This window comes from Balaenoptera ricei, chromosome 11 (assembly GCF_028023285.1).
Source record: "Balaenoptera ricei isolate mBalRic1 chromosome 11, mBalRic1.hap2, whole genome shotgun sequence".
Classification (NCBI taxonomy): Eukaryota; Metazoa; Chordata; class Mammalia; order Artiodactyla; family Balaenopteridae; genus Balaenoptera; species Balaenoptera ricei.
Genome location: NC_082649.1, coordinates 81,521,162 through 81,543,725, shown reverse-complemented (window position 1 = coordinate 81,543,725; position 22,564 = coordinate 81,521,162). Strand labels below are relative to the sequence as shown.

The 22,564-nt window shown below is 40.3% G+C and overlaps 1 protein-coding gene and 1 long non-coding RNA gene across 19 annotated transcripts in view; one reads left to right on the top strand and one right to left on the bottom strand.

Annotated features, from left to right (window-relative positions):
• Nucleotides 1-22,564, top strand: part of ADAMTS9 (ADAM metallopeptidase with thrombospondin type 1 motif 9) — a 170,737-nt gene that overhangs the window by 92,829 nt on the left and 55,344 nt on the right. The window lies entirely within an intron of this gene.
• LOC132375131 (uncharacterized) overlaps nt 1-22,564 on the bottom strand; it is a 39,379-nt gene that overhangs the window by 8,339 nt on the left and 8,476 nt on the right. For 13 of the 16 annotated variants that reach the window (XR_009505913.1, XR_009505910.1, XR_009505921.1 and 10 more), the window contains 3 exons: nt 19,299-19,493; nt 10,469-10,640; nt 8,593-8,782 (listed from right to left, as the gene is read on the bottom strand). This is a non-coding gene — a long non-coding RNA (uncharacterized LOC132375131). Of the gene's footprint in view, nt 1-8,592; nt 8,783-9,380; nt 9,519-10,468; nt 10,641-19,298; nt 19,494-22,564 lie in introns of all 16 variants that reach the window. The other 3 variants (XR_009505912.1, XR_009505917.1, XR_009505916.1) reach the window with 3 other exon arrangements.

The following is a 22,564-nucleotide window of genomic DNA, read 5'->3' as shown; positions in this document are numbered from 1 at the left end:
TATTTTTCATGAAATTTTCCCTCTTGAGCCCATTATATTTTCACTCCTTTCACTCAGCCAACACCAATACCACACTGGAGTATATATCAAAAAATCTAGTAGCTCTCTAAAAAGTTGTGTTTCTTTAATATTGACCAAAAAACATCTCCTAACCCTCAGAGGGTATGTGTGTGTGTATATATAATATAATGATAATATAATATTATGCACTATATATTGTATATAATATATATACAATATATATTATATAGTATATATACATTAGTTTCCACAGCATTCTCTTTCTTGAACACTTTCTAAACACAGCTTAATTCTTTTTTACACCGGATCACCACCCTCTCCCACAGATATTTTAAGAGCTTAAGTGCTTAAATTTTAAAATATGATCTGCTAGTTAACTGAAGACTTTAAGTTTTTCTTATTGTAGTTGTTGTTCTTGGGCCTGCACATAGTTTTCTGAAACACACAGAGAAAAAGAGAGAGATTCTAAGTGCTCTGTAATGCACAGGAGCAAATACACAGATTTTGAAAATATTTTTGCTGCCTATGTGATTTTAATGCTTCCTTTGTAAAGTGATCATTATTCAAATATATATTCAAATGCCTCTGCAGCCTGGAAGCAAGGCCACTTCTACAAGGCTTTTTATTGTGATTTTTAAAACAACTAAATCAAAAGCATTTTATTTAAATAGATCCATTTGTAATATATTATTTAAATTATGTGTGTGAGGGCAGCCTTTTAGATTCTTACTGTAGGATTGGATTTTACTTTTATGTTGACTTTTATTGATGCTTTGGTACAATTTCTTAGTAATTCTAGATTGAAGCATACCTCAGTGAATTGTGTTAACAGCCATAAAGCCACTTCTGTGGTGCTTCATCATTGTAACTGAGAGTGACATTAACAACAACAAAAACTGTATTCGAGGTGCTAACATGTTGCTTTCAAGAGAAAGTGAACTAGATTTATTAGAGACCAAGGGTAGCCTTTAGTCCCCCTCCAGCCTTGTTGCTTTCTTTCCCCAAGTACTCCCAAGCTGGAGATAGTTTTGAGAAGCAACTATTGCTGTGTGAGTAGGTCTTTTCCAAGGTCAAAATGAAGATAGCCTAGTTCAACAGTTGTTACTAAGGAGCAGTATTTAGGAGAGAAACTCCAAATGGCTGTTAGCGTGGTGTCCAGACTCTCTAAAATGAAGCTTTTGTGAATGTAGGCTTCAGGTACCCATTTTAAGACCCTTAATTCTGGCTCAAGTCACTAGAGATTTAGAATCGTGATTGTGGAAAACACCCTCCCCAGATTTCGTCTTTTCTGTCCTCTTTTGAACGTGTCCTTGCACTCTGGCTTGGTAATGTTTTATTTTTGAAATAAGGTTCTTAACACTGATTTGCCTATTGCATGCACACATCCCGTGACTAGAGGGATAAATTGGAAAGAGAGCTGTCAAACTGTAGTGGGAAGTGGGTTAAAAAATCTGTAGCATTCTAGAGTAAGCTGCTTCAAGATAAAATCAAAAAGGTTGCTAGGTGACGTCACCTATCCAAGATGGTCCTCCAGCCTTCCTTTTTGCATTGCCTCATGTATCTGCTTGCTGATTGCCTTGGAGACAGACCATGGTTCTCCTTAGGAGAAATTGCTTGTGTGAGTTTTTCATGCCAAAACCTAAATGTGTTCTCTGAGCCTTGCTTTAGGTGCTTTGGAATAATGCCTGTCGACCCAAATAATGAGAATTTATGAGCTCACGAAGGAACTGGGCTTTTGTTTCTGCCTGGCCAACTTATAAATTTGTGTCTACCTCATTTTCATATTAAAGTTTGCAGCTTCTGTAGGTAGGAAGAGAAAATGTCTGACATCAGTATTTTATCACCTCACCACATCTATCTCTAGCAAAAATAAAGATTGTAAATATCACTACCATACTTTCCGAATACATTTTAAGCAGCCAAGCCTAGTATTATCTGAATATTTTGAGCAGTACAGATTTCTATGTGTTTATATAATAAAGCATATTTATTTTTTCCATGTTATTTAATTTTATATACAATGTTTAAAAATCAGTGTGTATCAGCAGACTGTAAAGGCAAATAGGCTGTGTGCTTAGAAATGCATGTGTATGTTTCTTTTGGTTTTAAAAAGACACGTTTTAATTTTGTAAATCCCCTCCAACCTGTACCATCCCTCTCCGAAATCTAAGTGAGCCAAGTGGCAAGCTTTCTGTAATTGGATAGTTCAAAATGTGTATTTTAAAGGGATACTTTAAAAAATATTTCTGGATTGGAAATGATGCTTAGTGATATAAACAAAAACAAATACGAGGCCTAATATTTTGTTGGGTTTCTTTTCTTCTCTAATACTGTTGTCCTGATTCATTGAGTCTCACCTATGAAATATGAATGCTCCATTTATTGAATTTGTAGATAATGCTAAGGCATAGCCAGAAGACAAAACCAGTGATTAGGAGAAATGGTTCTGAATATGTCAGAGGAGCCAGGTACAGGAAAAAGCTCACCTAATGTGCATCAGTTTGATCATACCTTATTCTTTGTGTTCAGATAACTGTAAAAGACTTACAACATTTGTCAATTTTGTTATTTGTTCACCTGCAATACATATCAGAAGCATTTCTTATTAAAGAAAAATAAAACATAACAGTAACTTGAAAGTTTTAAGAGAACCTGCACTTTTCAAAAAATGATAAATCATAAAGATGACCTCAGATCTCTGCTGGTTCCACATTCCCCTACTGAGCCTCCATTTTGCACTGTAGTGTGTTATGGTAACTGGGGAGGAAAGGACCAAAATAAGGGAGTCCCTATATGCATTTGAGGGTTTTTTTATGAGGTGCTGAATAAGATAACTTCTCCAAAGCAGGTGATCGTAGCTAACGTTTACTGAGTATTTACTATGTACCAAGCCAAGTTAAGCAAATCTGTGTCACATTTAGCCCCCATGTTACCCTGTCGAGAGAGGCGTTCTTATGAATCGATTTGACTGTGTGATAATCTACTTTAGCGATACAACTTCAATGTCAGTATACCTTTTTTTTTTTTTTTCTCCCCTGGGAGAAGGAAGGATTTATTACTTGTAGCCAGTAAGGAGAACACCAGGGATCTTTTCCAAAGCAGTGTCTCCCAATGTCCTGTTTGTTTTGGTAGAAAGAAACAGCACGTGTTCAGAATGAATTTTTTAAACTCCTGCTTATATTCAATAAAAGGATACGCCTAAAACTCACATTCCATCTAGACTCAGTGTTATTTAGCTAATACTGACATTGCCCCTTTGACTCCAGCAGTAGAAAATGTAAATTTATAACTTTTACTGGTAAATTCCCATAACCGGCAGCTATGAACACTTCAAACAACTGATTATGTTTAGGGAATGGCAAAACATCTCTCTTTTTTATTTTTAAAATATCATAATAGCCAGATTCGGAGGATGATATAAAAATTTGGGCTATAAGGAATATCACATTAGATGTGTATGCATTTTTTTATAAATATAAGATTTTTTTTTCTTTTACTAATGAAGACACATCTTAAACATACTTCTAGTGTCTTTTAAGAAATAAATAAGAAAAACATTATTTGGCTCTATGAATATGGAGTATAAAAAATAAGATAGGTTTTTTTTTTTAATGAAAACATTATGACATATGAAATTACAAAGTTTATTTGAACTCAGGGTAGATTAAGACTCTATAAACCACTCATCTCACATGTGCTCCAAAAAAGCAAAACACTGGCCTGCATCTGTTTCACTGGAGATAAAACTTAGCTGAACTTTTTTTTTTCCTCCGTATTTACAGTGATTGTATGCCTATCAGAGATTCTGTTCCTGCTTTTTGACAGCTGATATTTCATGATAGCTTGACATATTTCTGTTTTTACAGTCTTAAAAAGTCCAAAGGTGGGGATGGGGGCAAGGGTAGGAGAGACATTAGACCCTGAGAAGGAGTGAAGGTCCTCCCTCCTGACTCAGGTCAGCGAGTTGCCCTTCTGGAATGGACAGGAATGGAAACTTTGGAATGTGGAGTGGGAGGTAGAGGCTGAGTCCAAATCTAATTGGCTGGGAGGGAATCCTGATTATTAAAGGCAGTTGAGGAAGATTTATGAGGAGGGCGTAGAAGACTCTGGGTTGTTCCTTTTAAAAAAAAAAGTCATTCATTTTTCAGCTAATACTTTTTATGGGCCTACTGTGGGGCTAGTCTGTTCTGGATGCTAAGGATACAGCAGTGAACAGTCAGAGCTATTCATTCTAGTGGGGAAACAGAAAATTTGAACACATATAGAACTGACAGTTTTTTCCTGGAAGCCTCACTACAACCATAAAAATACAAATTGCTATTAGGATATATATATATATATCTCTTCATGTTGCTAACGATCTTTGTTCAACTGATATAAATTATTGATCTTGTCTTTCCTTTTAAATGTACAGTTGCTCAATAATTTTCAGTGATAAATGCTCTCTCGCTGATGGCATGGAACATTTCAAAACCTCCTGTCAGGAAATATGCTTCTGTTCACCTTTACATTAGAACCCAAACATGAGTTCAGGGGTCTGAGAGCCCGGATAAGTGGAGGGCCTGGCTTTCTGCCTCTCCCGTCTGGGGTCCTCAGCCTCCACACCAGCGTGGGCAGTTGTGGCTGAGAGTACATTTCCCCCTTCGTTATTTAATAGGTACCAATAAAAAGATCTGGAATGTGTGGATTGCCACATCACCATCTTTGCTTCTTGCTGTTGTTCATTTTCATGGATTGTTTTAATCACTGCAACATCCCTTTCCAGAAATTTATAAAATAGAAAATTGGCAGCCAAGAAAAGAGTGTACAGGAAGTAGTATGGAAAAGAATCAATATAGGCTGAACCTACAAAGCCACCATTCTTAGCCAGGCCTGCATCCCCTTTCTCTTATTAGAATGAGGTTATGCCTTGGCCAAAGCAGTCCAATAACTTTCCACAATGTAGGAAATGTTCTCTATCTTTGCTTTCCAATATGGAAGCCACTAGCCACATGTGGCTAATATTAAGCACTTATTATGTGGCCAAGTACAATAGGGATACTGCATTTTAAATTGTATTTAACTTAATTACTCTAAATATAAACAGCCACCTGTGCCTGGTGGCTACCATATTAGACAGGGCAACCTCAGGCAATTAGCAATTAATATTCAACTAGCCAAGGGATCAGGAAACTTATAAAAATAAATTGGGGAGAAAAGCCCTATGTCAGCATGTAATGGGTCCCTGTGTAGGATGCCCTTGCATCTAATAAGTACCATCCTCTTGTCATTCTTCTGTTTTGCACCATTGTTTGGGAACACTTCCGTGGGTGTTCCCTGACAGCTGGGCATTGAAGAAGTAGCACAGGGAGATCAGCTCGGTGCTTTGTGACCACCTAGAGGGGTGGGATAAGGAGGGTGTGAGGGAGCCGCAAGAGGGAGGGGATATGGAGATATATGTAAACGTATAGCTGATTCACTTTGTTATAAAGCAGAAACTAACACAACAATGTAAAGCAATTATACTCCAATAAAGATGTTAAAAAAAAAAATACAGTGGTCAAACCTAAAAAAAAAAAAAAAAAAAAAAAGAGGCTTTTAGAACCAGCTGTCTTTAGAGTAGTAACTCCAGGGCCTCCACATAAAAGCAGCTGTTAAAACAAACTCTCCTCTTTTGCATCTCAGTGTTCAAGTTCATCCTGGCAGTAAGTTCAGTTAAGGAGAAAGAATGTTTATGTGTTCTATGGGTTAAAAGGGCAAGGTGTAATGATGCTTTTTAGGAGAGGGCAAAAATGGACAACGCCAGATAGCCGCCTTGTAGAAGCTTGAATTCCAAGAGACCATTCCCTCTTTGAAGGAGAAGTTTCAAGAAGGCAACTTTCATATTCCCTGAGCCCTGTAGGTAAAGGTTGAGTAGATAGGTTTATGGAGCTGTCTCAAAGACACTTCAGAAGAATCAGAGCTGAGGCTGTGTCTCCTCCATCGCTATAACCGCTGTCATTTAACTTTGCCTCCCCAGTGTTAAGAAAACCATTATGGTTTGTTTCATGTTCATACCCTGTACTGATGCACCCAGAAATTAAAATGTATGTAACGACATTGGCTGCAAATTGGCTGATGATGTCATCAGTTCTCTTTTCTAGCGACCAGATAGAGTTGTGGGCTTTTTTTTGCCCCTTTAGGATGACATCTGAATTAAACTATAAACCGTTCAGGTGGTCTGTTTTTAGAAGCCCTTTTTCATTTATTATCCTCACTCTTAGGTTGTCTATGTACTAAAATGGGAAATAAGTCAAATAACTCTCTCTAAACCACCTTTTTCTGAAGTATCTCAGAAAGTAGATGAATGGATTGCTTCAGTTATCTGCAAAAGAGCTGTTTCCCTTCAGTTTTGTACAGTGCATTTCCTCCCATAATTATTGTGACAGCTTTGACTTTTTATTATAACAATCACATTTTGGAGCATTTACTTTCTGCTAGAAATTATGCAAAGCAATTCACTCACATTATCAAATTTAATCTCTTCTACTTGATGAGCTTAGCACCATCAGATAAGTTAGCTAGTTGGTTCTAGGTCAAACTGTGGCTGAACCAGGTTCTGAGCTTGGTAACCAAGATATAATCCCCTCATCTTGCTGTTTAGTTGGTGAAGTGGTGAAAAGCTGTGGAAAGAGGATGTCTACAATTTAAGATTTTCTGTTTTTCCAGATTGTAACTGCTTGAAACATTCTGGAATTATTGAGCCATTTACAGATTTTGCTCAGAGCTCTAAAGGGATGAATATGAGAACATTGTTTTTCTTAAAATTAAACCAGGTAAAGAGCAAGATTGGGGCTTTCTAGAAGACTTGGAGGGAAAAAAAGCATCAAGTATTTATTAAGCACACATTAAGTGATATTTCTGACATTTTAATATACAAAGAGAAATAGAATAACTGGAGGTAATAAATCTAAGTGTTTTCTTTGTTCAGTAGATATATAGGTAATCAGGATGAGAAATTAGATTTTGGTCAAGCCAGTTAGGGGATTTGTAGATGTTTGTGGTGATTAGGTTTATTGTAGAATGGGATATGCTGTCGCACTACAAGTGAATTATGAAAAATGATGAAATTAAAAAGTGATCTCACACTAATAACTGTCTGCTTGAAATAAAACACATTAAATGCATTGAGTTATCTTCCATACTCTTTCTTGAGCTAAAACTAAGCTACAGGAGTTGAACTCTTCTGGCAGTGCTAAAGCTTATTCCTTCCCATTGGTAGGACAGTCAACCACTGTGAATTCTGCCCTTGCATTCACCTCGTTCTTTGCCCCTCGTTCGCCCAAATACTGATGTATTCCTCCATCCATGTGGCAAGTGCATGTTAAGATGTGGTTATGGTTTGGGAGGTGTGTAAGATGAAGTGAGGGAAGAGATGACATTTAAAAAAACGAAACAAAACGTGGTTTTGCTCCCTTTTTCTAACTAGAACAAAGGAAGAAATGTAGACATAGCCACCACATTTCAAGTGAAAATCCTTTTAACCGAATCATTTACTGAATTGCCCCAAACTTTAATTTCCTTTGGGCTGTAGACGCCCACTGTCCAAGCTTGGTGCCTTACACACAGTAGGCATACTATCAACAATATTGAAATGAATGAATGAATGAGTGAATGAATGAACTACTCAGAAGCTGATATCCTTATTGCACTGGCCTAAACTATGGAAATAAAGAGCTAACTTGCAGGAGGGAATCATAAAAAGAAACACATAGGTTTGGATGCTGGTGGTGTATCAATAGTGATTTCCTGACTTGGAGAGTTGTATGGTAGTTATGTAGGAAAGTGTCCTTGATTTGGGGAAATTAGAGTTTGAGAGATGATGGAACATTATGTCTGCAAATTTTTCAGGAAAAGACAAAATAATAATGGCATATATGTATATATTTAGGGAGGACGAAGGAGGGAGCAAATGTGGTGAAATGTTGACAGTTGGGGAATCTGAATAAGGGGGAGAGGGAGTTCTTTGTGATGTTCTTACAATTTTTCTTTGTTCGAAATTTTTCAAAATAAGTTATTTTTTTTTTTAATTCTTAAAGAAACGTAAATATGTTCAGAGTGTGTATTTTACTTCACAAGGAAGCAGAGAGTAGGTCTGGATTCATTTCAGGGCTTGAAAAATTCTGACACATTTTAGGAAGCTGTTTTTAATCTCAGATTTGCACCGTAACATCATAATAAAAGTGGGTGCTCTAGTCCGAGCTCTGCGTAAACAGCATCTTTGCTAGTTTTTCATTGGCTTTTTTCTCATGAACTTCTTCTTCCTCCTACCCCCTACCTCCCTCCGCCCCTCCCACCCAGGCAGCTAAAATGAAAGGGCCTCTGGAAATGGTGTGTTTTTTTACTCCCCTTTTCCCAGGGAAATCCAGACTTTCATTGCCGGTCTTGTTAGTAAATTCCAGTAAATACTTGGCCAAATGCAGACTCCCCTTTTTTAATCCATTGCTCCCCAGTCAAAGCCCAGAATCCTTTGAAAACTAAAGAACTTTTCCACAAATATGTGCTGTCTGTTTTCCTTGTGCTTCATAAAAAGCCCTCGCCCAACCAACTCACCTATTCCTGCATTGCAGTTGGCCCTTTCTTAGTGAAATCATGATTTCCTTCTCCTTGGTTGTCTCTTAATCAGCTGTGAAGTGTCTGGGAACCCCTTAGCAGTGGCAGGTCACAACTGTGATGTCAGGGAGGAAGTGCCGTCCAGAAGAGCCTGTTTGTTTCACTGTAGTTGAGGTCTTCATTGCTGTGCCTGGGAATTGATTTTACGTTGTACATGTCACGTTCTCTAAGACCATGGATTCCTAACCCTTTTAGCCTTGGATCTTGACCTTGTTAAACTGATGTTCAGTGGACCCTTTACCACCCCCCCCCATCCAAAAAAAAGCTCTGTGTGCCCTGCCCCCCACCAAATGAATTAAAATCAATTCAGTTTTGAGAGCTTGTTGAAGGACTTTCTGAAAACCTTGGGATTATTCAGTGGTTCTCAATCGGGGGTGATTTTTATCCCCCAGTGGACATTGGGTAATGTCTGGAGACATCGTTGGTTGTCATAAATGGGTTTGGGGGGGGCGGGTATTCTTGGCATCTAATGAAGAGAAGCCAGGGATGTTCCAAGCATCCTACAGTGCACAGCATGGTCCCAATAGGAGAGGGAGGACTCATGATCAAAAGTCAAGGCTGAAGTCACAGTTGCAAGCCCTGTGGAGTGACTCTGGTTAGCTATCAGAAAACAATTCTCTCTGGAGAGTCAAATTTTCCGTCAAGTAGTATGTGGAATCCTAGGAACCCAGCAAGGTCAAAGATTTTCAAGAATGAACTGAAAATAGGAGGTTTCAAAGTTGTCTCACCAGACTATGAATTTGCAAACCAACAAGCAGTGTCATTCAGTCTTTTTTGGAGCCGGGAGGGAAAGTTGTTGATGTGTACAGGTGTGCCCGGTGTGGTCCATAGACATTCCGCATGGTAACTTTGGCAGGGGTCACTAACTTTGGATAGAAAGGCATAAATGAGGATGGGAATTTCTACGAAAACAAGCGTTATTCCAACATGTTCATACTTTTGGATTGCATGAACTGATAGCACTGATAGTATAGAGATGATAGATAGGTAGATATCGATAGATTCCTTTGCCTTTTATGTTTCAATCAAACAGCACTTCCCTCATTCATGGTAGAATTTGCACATGTGTAATACTCTAGCTATATCTAGGAATTGGTTTCAGAGTTGAATATTTAGGAGTTTTTTGGGGGGAGTACTTTTATAAAAACATAATTAATCCTAGTGAGCATTTTATCTGGGAAGCAGGAGACCAGTTTCTTACTAGAGACTGAGAGTGTGGTACAGAAAGTGTTCCATGACTTGTGAATAGGTCTGAAACAGGGTTTCCCAGCCTCGGCACTACTGACATTTGGGACCAGATACTTCTTTGTTGTGGGGTGTTGTTCTGGGCATCCTAGGATGTTTGGCAGCATCCTTAGCTTCTACCCACTAGAATGCCAGTAGCATATCCTCTTGGTTGTGATAACCAAAAATGTCTTCCGACATTGGCAAATGTCCTCTGGGGGCAATATCATCTCTCCCTCGTGGTTCAATGAGTGTCTTACAGCAGAACTTTCCTTTCCATATTCTCATAGGCATTAAGTAGGTATAGTCTACAGCATTTCCCAAATTTGTTTGATACCAAATTCCTTTTTTTTTTTTTTAAGTCAGAGAAGTCTTAGAGGTTTTAAAATTGTTCTCTTCCTCCTCTCAGGGAAGATAAATCATTATGTTGTAGAGATCACCAGGTTTTCACAGTTATTTTCCCACCAGTTGTTTTTTTTTAATCTATCAGAGGAAGCCCTGATCAGCTTTTTCAGATATGTGGCATTAACCTGGCTTTTCAATACATGAACTTCCCGGGGAAGAAAGTTTCTGAAATTCTACCCCTTCATACCTCTCCTTTTCCACTTTTCAAATCTTTTCTGCTTTAGCAGATGGCAATTGCTATGTATTTGCCAACCTCAGACCCTCATGCCACACAGACACACATATTTATGATCAGAATGGCAGGTGCAGCTCCAAGATCCGTGGCACAGAGAACATCTTAGATGATCCATCTCCTGGCCCTAGAAGGAAAATCAATCTCAATTCTTCTTCTTCAAAAAGGTCACTAATGATGACCATAAACTCTAGTATTGACTCCAAATCTTTGAGACCAGAGAAGACATCTATTGGTAGAGGAAAGGCAAGCAAAGTGAGCCCAGACACTGTCATCAACCTCAGAAGTTTTATGGTAGGAACTAAACTCTAATGAAATATTGGATTCTTCCCACAATGTTTAAACTTTATTGGATGAAAGACCGGAAATTCTTATAAAAAGAAAGACATACACGTTGGAGCTCAATGTAGAAGAGACCTTGGTTCTCCATAAGACAAATGAGTGCTACCTTCCAGAAGTAATTGGAACCTTAAATTACCAATGGACTAACTATGTCAAAAGCTCTTTCAAATTAGAAACGGAGTTTTGCCTTTTACTTAATTATAACCTTACCAGTTATTCTGGGCTATGAGACGATACAGCCACTAATGAAATCTTACTTCTCTGAATGAATGGGTTTCTCCACATCCCAGTCACCAACTGTTGACCAGTGGTCTTACATGTCTTGATGTGGCACATAATAAAAGTGCCTGTCTGCGGTAGGCCAGATGGTTTGACCAGAAGTGGAGAAGGAATAACAAAAGGCCCACATTTACGGATCATCTTCTGTGAGCCAAGCTTTGGGCCTGGTGCCTTGTAAGCATTATTGCAAATCCTCATATAATCCTTACAAAATGGTCCCTATTGTGTCCATTATGCAGGGAGGAAAACTGAGCTCCACGCAGGCTAAGCAAGTGTCCCAGCATCCTACAATCAGTAATTCTTGGATCCAGACCCGACTGACTCTCAAGCTTCATGCTTTCCCACTCCCTCTCTGGAAGGGCTTTCAAAACTTCTAGAAATACTGATTTTGATTTGTGACACATCCAAAAATAGGCTCTTGCCCTAGTGGAAACCAGTTTAGCTCTCCTCTGCTTTTTAAAAGCCATTGAAACTGAGTCTTTGGGGTCTGAATTTTTGAATAGGCCCTTTTAACACTTCACTTGACTTTGAATGGTTTTCAAAGGAACTCAGAAATTGGGCTTGGTCACCCAACACTCTCAGACCAGAGCTCTGAAAAGGGTTGGTTTTCCCCTGCACATTTATAGCACGTTAGGACAATGTGAATTAGTACATCTGTAAGGAAAGATCTGCTGAACTAAGAAAACTAGATATTTCTGAATGTGGCCTAATCCTATTATTTGGGTAATAACCACCTCACTTAGTAGGGAGGCTTGTGGTGGCCAGCTTGTAGAGAGTGTACAGGATATCGAATTCCATCTACAGTTACAAAGTCTCAGGCTTGATGTTGGTTTTGTAATCCTGAATACCCTGTACTCTGAGAGCATTTTTCTAAATGAAAGGGAACTTAAAAAAAATCAGGCTCAAACTTAGACACATTATTTTGGAACAGATGGTATAAGTCTTTAGTTTGTTTTGTTTTGCTTTGCTTTGCTTTGCTTTTAGATGTTTCCAGCCAGAATGGAGATAGACAATATCTGGCCTAGAGAGAACCCATTCTGGTCCATTATATTTGTTTGTAGTCTATTTTCAGTCTGTATGTCTACATTTTTTCCATCTGGCAAAAGAGTCAATCTAAGGTGACATCTTTGGGAAGGAGAAACAACATGTTGTGACCCTAAGAGTACATGGTGGTCTCAGTGGCTGTTAGCCGAGCTTTCAGTGTTAGGCTTGCCTGTGCAGGACAGTGTGGTCTTCTGAGTTCCCAGCTTCTAACCCTTGCTGTCCGTTATCTTACATCATATTCTCAGATAACCTTCCTCTTAGATGTCTCCTGTGCAGTGTTCAGTTCTGTAACTATGAATTAAATATTGAACCACAAGAGTGCTTAGCCAGTTTTAGATTGAATAGACACAGGCGATAGGAGAGAGCACGAGTTATTTATTTGGACCCTACCAATGAACTGAGCATTGTGTAGAATGTTTGCTTCATCCTTAAAAATTCTTGTGAGATAAGTGGCTCTAGGCTCTATTAGATACTATTCATTCACGCATGCGTTTGTGTGTTCCCTAAGTATTCAAGTGTTTTCTATAAACTAGGCACTGCTCTGAGCACTGGGGAGATAGCAGTGAACAAAACAGACAAAAATCCTTGAACTCATCAAGCTTACATTCTAGTGGGGAGGGGGAGATAACCTATAAATCACAAATAAAACAAAAGTTTAAATATGTATCGTGAAAGAAAGTGAGTGCTGCCATGGATAAAAATAATTAAAGAAGAGAGAAAATAGCATGGAAGAGAAGGTGGGAACTGTAATTTTAAGGTCAGGCAAGTCTCCAATAAAAGGTGGCATTTGAGCAGAGATCCGAGAAAATACAAAAGTAAGCTATGTGGATACCCAGGAGAAGAGTATTTCAGGTGAACACCTGGAGACGGGAGTATGCCAGGCATATCTTGGCAGTCGCCAGGCCAAGGTGGCTGGAATAGAGGGGGTGTGGATGGTAGGGTGTGAAATTAGAGATGAAATTGATGGAAGGGAACATGGAAGTTGATCGTGGGAGAGGGAGAGAAAAGGACCATTGGAGGCATTTTTGCTTACACTTAGTGAGGTAGGAAGCCATTGCGGGGGAGGGAGAGTTGAGTAAGAACGTGGATTTGTTTTAAAAGAATGAGTCTGGCTTCTGAATTTAGGGGAAGCTATAGGAGGACCAAAGATAGAAACAGGGAGAACATTAGAAGCCGTTGGAGTAACTCAGACGAGAGTGCTCAGTGGAAGTGATGAGAAGTGGTAGGATTCTTTTTTTTTTGGATTCTTTTGGTTTTTTAAAATATTTATTTATTTAGGCTGCGCCAAGTATTAGTGGCGGATTCGTTGTGGCACGTGGGCTCCTTAGTTGCGGCATGCGAACTCTTAGTTACGGCATGCATGTGAGATCTAGTTCCCTGACCAGGGATTGAACCCAGGCCCCCTGCACTGGGAGTGCAGAGTCCAACCACTGGATCATCAGGGAAGTCCCAAGTAGGATTCTGACATATTTTTAAGATAATGCCAAAGGATTCGCTCCAAGTTTAGATATGGGATACAAGAGAGAGAAAGGAGTTGGAATGACTCCAAATTTTGTGCAGTGGACAGGTGGATGGATAGCTTCCATTGATTGAAATGAAGATAATAGGAAGATCAGGACGTCCATTTTAGACATGTTAGGTTTAAGATGCTTATTCACCATCATCTCATACCTGGTTAAGCATCTTGCATAAGATCACAAAGGAATAGATAGCAGTGGTCAAACCAGGTCTGATTGATTTCCAAAACTGAATTCATAACTACCACGTGCTTCTGCCTCAACCCTTGGATTTTCATTAGAATAAACCTCAGAGTAGTGCAGGAATCATTTAAATTTCACAGAAAGCCATCAACCATGATTTTAGCCACTTGTATGCCCAGTCTTCCCCGTTGTAAACCACTTACATTTTCGTTGGGTTTTATTTCTTCTCATCGCATCCTTTCATAGTGGTACTTTTGAGCCTTTTCTTTAGTAAAAGGTAAGCAGGAGGAGGAGACAAGGAAAGCCACAAAGGACTTGACTAGCACATATTGATAGTAACTTGGTCTTATCTGAAGTACCAGTAGAGCATTGCAAAGTTGGAGGATGAACATCTCATTCAATAACGGTTAAGATGACCTTTTTCCCTCTCACTGAGGTATATTTCTCTGATTACAGACTCAGATAGGTATGCATATTTCCATTCTGGGGTGGCATTCATATCCACCCAAAAGCACATTCATTGCATGAACAACTTTCCCCCAAAAGTTGTAAATTTTTCAGTGTAAGATATTTGACATACTTGGCAGACAAAGATGTTCCTTTCACACGAAACTGATGCAGGAATGGCCAGACAGGCAGAGAAAGCAAGACTGGAAGAGGCAATTAAATGAACTCTGCCCTAGTGTCTTTTAAATGACTGAAAGCTCTTTGGGAGGAAGAAGAAGCTCAAGGGCTGGACCTTGGTTGGGTGCATGAAAGTCCAAAGACAGCCTGCCTGCATTGCTTTTTTACAGAAGCATTCCCAAAGGTGACTTTAGCTTCCCAGGTCTGTCCCTAGCTGGCTGGGACAGTAGCCCAAGTCATGAGTGGGTCTACCCAAGTGCTATCATCTTCTAGCAGAATGACATCTCCAGGTAGCCTGGAATCCTCCAGCCTGGGCCCTTAGTTGCAATCCACCTTCAGAGCGCCAAGAAACGTGGGGTCCCTGTTCCCACCAGCCATAACTTTTCCATTACTCACTCACTCAGACTCTTCTGCACCCACCTTTGAAACAGCTGAGAATAAAGGATGCTGGAATAAAAACCTCACCCATTACCCTTCCCATCTTCCAGTCTGCCTTCATAAATACTTCTGTGCCTAGCACAGAGTGTGGGTCCTGGTACCATCTTCACCTCTTTCCTGAAAAATGCCAATATCGTGATTTTGCTGAAGTTGGGTTACAAAGAATCATCACATCTAACCTTGAAAGGGAAAAGAAGCCTTAAAAAATAGGCACTGTGCTTGGGAATGGGGAATCGGAGGGCATGTGAGTGGTAACAGAGCCTGATGACATAATATACCTCAAATCCCTGAGGGCACCATTGGATGTGTCCGCTCTAGAAATCACCACGTATGGCTTCTGCGAATTTTCTTGGTTTTTGTTTCTATCTTGATGGAGAGAAAAACTGTAATATTTACACTTCTGCAGAATAAGAAGAACCCCAATTTGGGTTTCGCAAGTTCCATAGCTAATTTCATAGGCTACTGTATTTCATGTTAAAATGTATTTCCCACCTCTAATAAGAAGTTGTTATACTACGAGGCTGCAGGCTGTATGGCTGGAGAGCCTGGTACCTCATAATTCTTGGGGGGTGATGGGAGGTGGCGGTCATGAGCATCTCTCACTGCCTCCCCGTCTGTTCCTGGCCCTGCCATCTCCCTTGCGAGGCGTATGCAAGGCTGCCTACTTGGATATAGTATTGACAGGAGCCTTCAAGTGTGCTCCAAGAGTTGACGTGTGAATCTTAGTTCCCTTTCTCCCACAGTCTTAGACCTTTGTAGGACTGCAAAAGCTGGGGGTACTGGGGGGCAATGGGGCTGGAAGGATGGCCCGATGCCCCATCCAGCTGCGACGACTGTGATTCCTACATCCGCTTTCTTCCTTGGTGTTCCCTGCCAATCTCATGCTTTCTCAGCTCCTTTTCATGGTAATAAGTGCCATGGTGGTCCTGGACATGAACAGCCATCAGGCAGGCCTGTCAACACTGGCTTAACGCCCTGAAGTCACAGCCCTTGTTTCCCGGCCAAGCTTTCTCTCCTTCCTCCTCGGTCATTTTGGATCCCTGATGCCCCTGTTCAGAGCCATTCTTGTATTGTGAGAAGCCCTATAAAAATTTCCCTAAACATGTTCACATCTCCAATGAGCAGATATGCTTTCTGACAAAGGACTCTTAGCACTCCCACAGCTGAGCTGAACCGAGCAGGGAAGTGAGTGAATATGTGTTTGGTAATGGTTATCACTGATGTGGATTCTGTGCTTCAGGACATTGAAAGAAATAACATAACAAAAAAACAAACGAGAAACACAAGGAACGTTTGAGATAATAATCGTGAGCAGGAAATGACGGAGTAAAAAAGAGATGTGGCTTTCAGATATGGTGCCTTTCTTTTTCTTGTCTTTCTGTCTTCTGTGGTTAGAAGAGACCATATTAATAAGTAATAGCCTATGAGAGTGAAAAGGGCACTGCAGAAGAAAAGGAATCATCAACATTTATGTCTGCTCTGGGGATTTCTCTGTGACCTTTAGAAAGAAAAGCTCTTCACCCATTCACAAGAGGGAGATTTTGCCAGACTAAGTTCCTTATTCACCCAGCGGTGCCTGTATTAGAATGTTAATTTTAGACTCCATGAGTGAACATATATTTTTAAAAATACTCACCTTTTAAACTGCATGTTAGGAGAGATTTTTAAAGAGTCCACTGAATAGAAGTAGTAGTAGCAGGAACAGTGAACGTGTATTGATTTTTACACTGTCGGGCCAAAACACCAAGAGCTTTGTATGCGTTGTCTCATCTAATTGTAAGGCAGCCCTGTTGCGTATACATAGTGCTGTTCTCCCCATTTTACAGAGAACACATCTGAGCTGAGAGTAACTTGCTCCAAATGGCACTGTGGTAAAATGGCAGATAGCACTCCAACGTAGGTCTGTCTGACTCCAAAACCTGTGCCTTGAAGAGCTACATTTTAGAGCAAGGTGAAGACAGGCACCCGTGTGGTGAGCTGTGGAATCCCATGCACAGCCAGCCCATGGAATTTGTTTTTAACCGGTACCTTAGAAGAAGAGGTGGTTAAACCCGTGCTTGTTCGTATTGGTGTTGGTAATTCCTCAAAGCCAGAGGCACAGAATCTACACCTGCCTTGGCTAGCCCCAGCCCATCCTGCTAGCTCTATGTGAGCATGACTGAGTTGGAGTGGAAGGAATCAGGATGCCTGGTTAGCTGTGGTTCCCAAGCAACAGGCAGAACGCCAGAATCTGGCCACAAATCCCCAGTGCAATGGGCACCAAATAGTGTTCCTTGCTAGGTACAGGACCTCCTAGTCATAAGCCTACGTCTATTCCTTCTTTACTGTGTGACAGTGAGCATGACGTGTCTCCTCTTCCGTAGCACTGAATTTGTAAAATAAATACATGGACTGAATAAAAATATATATAAAATATGCAGAGATGACCTATAGCTCAGAGATTTGAGAGCTTAGTCCTTGGTGAATCGGCAGGCCAATATTTACAACCTATAACCTTCCATTCATGACCACGCAAAGGGCCGTTCACCAGTGAATAGAGATGATCGTTCACCACGTGGCATCAGGCTGAATGCAGAGGGTGAATCGACCTTGAAAAATGGCCAAGAGAAAACCAGAGTGTGGCTTTGGGCAAAGAGAAATGTGCCTCTTTATTTATATTTATGTTATTGTACATGATGGTATATTTACTTTTCATAGCGTCTTTCTTCCCAGGGTGCTAAAGAGGTTGTGAAGAAAGCATTAAAGTCAGAAATAGATTGTGTAACCATCCTCTTCCTGGGAGACTAAGGAGTCACAGAGGTCTCTAAAATAGTCTTAAGGGCCATTTCTTTAAAGTCCTAGTTTTCAGTTATCACCACGGGTAAGCAGAGGTAAGCAGCCTGTTTTCTTAACCAGGCCCTCTCTTCAGTATAACTTAGGGAAGAAGATGGCGGTTCTGGAGAAACACATGCTGTATGTGAAGACTGACTCTGCTTGCTTCCTGGCTCTGTGACCCTGGGCAAGTGAGGTCACCTCTTTAATCCTCAGTCTCCTTATTTGTAAAGAGGAATCCTAATAGTACCTGAGCCACAAGGTTGCTGTAGGGATTAAATAGGAGAAGCCAGTAGCCTTCAGCTCACGGTCCCACTCACAGTAAGCGCTCATGGTGTGATTTCTAATAGCTCTGCTCCAACTGAAAGAGTGCTCTTGGGGTGCCCTCTTTGAATTTAAATAACTGCCGAATCAGTTCAGCATTAGCACTGAGGGTCAGATTCCAGGTGGTTCTTTCTTGAAACCTTTTAGGAAAACATGACATTTGGTTTATCGTACACTTCTATGATGGCTATAGCTTTCGTGTATTCATTCATTCCCATAAATATTTGCTCAGTGCCTACAGTGTAGAAAGCAGTAATAAACATATGTGGATTGCAGCTACTGTCTTTTTTCTATGTGACGAGCCCACATGGTTTTCCAGGTCTTGCACTGAGCAGATTTGAAACTTTGATCCCTAAGTCTGTATCTTTGCACGCAACATTCTTTTTTTTTTCCCCACCGGTGGAACAGTGGGTACAGGCTGGAATCCCTTCGCCTTTTCTGATTGTGTGATGTTCATGCAATACTCACTCCACTTGTCATTATAACTGGCAAAGGCAGTTCTGAACCATGGGCGGCATGAGCATTGCCTCCTTTCTTATATCATACTTTCCAGATGAGGTCTGCCTTTATGTTTCTTAAACAAAGTCAAAATGAGAGTAGAATCAAGAAGAGCTTGTTGAAAAAAAAAAAAGAGCTTGTGTTCTAGATGTTTTTTTCATATTTTATAGAATCACAAGGGAAATGCCTTGAATAATAATTAGTATAGTCTCCTGTCTCACAACTGAACTCTGCCCACCAGTCTCAGAGTGATGGTTAAACCTGATTGTCAAAAATCCTTAGAGTATCAGAGTCTTGGCTTAGCTTGGTAATGGATTCTAGCATATGACCTTTCTCTTGGCTTCTCAATTCTGTCTTACTTCTAACCTGCTGTCAGCCAGTCCTCTGGTTGGAAATACGGACTCGTTGATCAACATCCTCCGTAAGACATTTCATATAAACATCTGTATGTATACAGATCACTTGGAAATAGGAATCACGCAGACATACTCAACTGTGCCCACTCTGCTGGGACTGTCCTCCTAGACCATCTATTAACCCTTCTGTATAAGCATCTGCTACAACTCAGGCAGTCCTGGTCCACACCCCACCCACTCCGGTGCTTCCTCTGAGCCCCAGCGTCATCTAGCCCCATCGAGAAGCTTCCTTCTAGCCAGATTCTGTGTGCATCCCTGACCTAAACCCTCCCCTTCCTATTCCTTCTTGGTTCCTCTTGGCATCCTTACCAGTTCCGTGTGGTCCTCCCATCTCCATTTGGATGTCCAGGTTCTCAGCAGCCTCGGCAAAGCTGGGGATCTCATTCTTTCTAGGTCTTCACCCCTTCTCATCCAGGCAGACACACTGGGGTTGTTTGCTGGCTTCTCGGTTGACTGAGAGACCCAGTCCCTCAGTATAAGGGAAAGAACCGATGCAGGACAACCCTAATGCCAGGGACAGCACACCAGGAACAGTGAGATACAAATCCACACCACATCCAGAGCTACCACTAGAGAGGGAGCCAGTTCTGTTTCCACCAGATGTGTTGAAATGCAAGGATTTTAAACTCTTAGACCTTCGTCTAAAAAGTAAAGACAGCATCTGAACAAAGCTCCACATTAAACATTCCCTTTGAATGACCTCGCAGAAACAAAAGCCCAGGCATTTGAGATACTGACCTTGGTGTTTCTATGTAACAAGCAGAGATTACTTTGTTTGAGGGTGTTGCTTGCTCAAAGTTGGGGGGAAATCATTCTCTTAAACAAGTTGGATTGTTTCCCCAGAGGAAAAAGTCAGAGTCCTACTGACAAACTAGAAGATTATTTTGGCTGTAAATATAAGGAATTAAATATTCCCCAGAGCAAGAACCCTCAGATATGTAGCCAATAAATAATATGTACTAGGTGATACTCTAAATTTAACTATTATATCTGTGATGCACATTGATGCAAAAATCAGTGCCTGGGAAAGGACTGGAAAAAATCAGATGGAAATTTCCCTCAGAATAGAAGAGCTGAAACCTGTGTTTGATTATCAAGATGATAACTTCTTTATGAGATCATAATAGACCCACTAATAAACCTGTTAGATAGGAAAATTTCCACAAGCAGCTGCTTCTCTTCATTGGTAAATTAGAAAGCATGAAATGAAAAGTGTTTGCTATCAGATTAGATACCTTGTGAATTTCCTTATCTGTTTTAGATCTTAATTTGAGGCAAATAATATGTGTAGTATTGCATCCTGTTTCCCAAGTCAGTTCCATTGAAGTTCCCAAATAAGAAAACCACACATAGGAATGGGTGGGATGCAACTAATCCAGATATTTAAAAGATTTTTAAGGCTTCATATTTCGTATCAACTTCATCTGTCTTCATTTCATGGGCAATAGATGTTGGTTGCACCAGTGGTGCCCCTCAGATGAATTATTATCAGTGATGTTGTTGATAACTTAATTATTTTCATTGTGCTGTTATGTTCCCAACAGACATCTAGCCACTTGGATTGGAGTCATGTGGGAAGAGATATATACATATAAAGCATTTTGGTTATGCCATTTTGAAAACGCCATTTGTCTCCAGTAATAGTACCTATCTCTATGGTTATTGGAATGATTAAATGAGATAATATAAAAGATATATAAAGTCTTAGAGCAGTGACTGGCACCCAATAAATGGGAGAAAGCTGTACCTTTTCTAATTCTGCCTCTGTAGATTGCTCCCTACTTTTCGGTTATCTCTTCCAGTACCACTAAATGGGATTTGTTTCATTTGTGTATTCAACATTTACTGAGCACCTACTAAGTTCCAAGAATTATGCAAAGTGCTGAAGTATAGTGATGAACAAAACTTCCATAATCCCTGCCCTCATGGAACTTACAGACCAATGGGTAGATTACTAAATCAGCATTTCCACCAACTCTCTTTCTCCCCTCCATAATAAGGGACAGCTTGTCTGGACTGTTTGTATGTTGAAATGATGATCCTTCAAGGTAGAATTGCTTTAAGTTGACCCATGTTCATCTGATTAATAAGACAACTATGTCTATTTCTTCACCATAATCAAGCACATTACCACCCATGAATCCACATCCTTTAAGTTCAGCTCATTTCCTACAAAGTAATATATTCTTGACTCCCAATGCAGTTTTTCCCATCTCTATTCATGTCATCACTGTCTATCCAGTTGCCCATACCAGAAACCCAGGAGACCTTCCTGACTTTGCCCTCTCCCCTCCACCCCACAGCTGATCCATCAGGAACTATCATTTCTACTTCAAAAAATGCATCTTCAATTCACCAACTTCCTTCACCCCTCCACTCTGCATCCTAATCTATGCCACCATCACCTCTTGCTTGGACAAATGCATTAGCTTCCTGAGTAGTTTTCTTGTTTCCACTTATGCTGTATTTCCACTCATTGCCTACCCGGTAGTCAAAGTAGAATTTTTGAAACAAAAATCAGACCGTGTCTTACCCCAACTTAAAACTCCTCAGTGATTTTCCCTCTCGTGGAGAATGAAATATATTATTATGACCTATGAGCTCTGCATGGTCTGGCCCCAGGGAATGCCTCAGGGAGCCCTCTTGCAACCACTCCAGCTTGTTTTCTTCAGAGTACTCATCTCAGTTAGCAAGTATATATTTATTTTTGTCATCACTTGATTAATGCTGGCCTCCCTCACTGGTCTGTAAACTCCACGAGGGCTGGAATTATATCAGTTTTACTTATCACTATATTCCCAGCACTTTGCATAACGTTTGAAACTTAGTAGGTGTTCAGTAAATGTTTGCTGAATAAACAAATGAACTCACCTCAGATTCTAACTATGCCTGTATTTTTTGGTGGAAGTAACATTTTTTTTTTTTAAACTTTTCCAGTGTCTCCAGCCCACTTTTTCTTTCTTTCTTTTTTTTTTTTTTATTAATTAATTAATTTATTTTTATTTTTGGCTGTGTTGGGTCTTCGTTTCTGTGCGAGGGCTTTCTCTAGTTGCGGCAAGCGCGGGCCACTCTTCATCGCGGTGCGCGGGCCTATCACGGCCTCTCGTTGCGGAGCACAGGCTCCAGATGCGCAGGCTCAGTAGTTGTGGCTTACGGGCCCAGTTGCTCCGCGGCATGTGGGATCTTTCCAGACCAGGGCTCGAACCCGTGTCCCCTGCATTGGCAGGCAGATTCTCAACCACTGCGCCACCAGGGAAGCCCAACATTTTAAAATATTAAAATAGTCACTAATAATAGGGATTATCTGTGTGTAAGTCATTAGACAATTGGTTTATAGGTATACTTCTTGGAGGTTCATTCTAGAATTATAGCCCATAGTCTTTATATACATCAAAACACTGTAGGTTGAAAGATGGATATTTTTGTTTCAGTGTAGATATTTAAATTCGGCTCTTTCCTTCCACACTGTATACTCTATTAAGAGTGCCAGAATGACTACTCCAAATCATAATACCCACAAGATGAGAGCTCAAAACAATGTTTCCGTCTCCTAAAGTAAAAAGTTATAGCCAAAC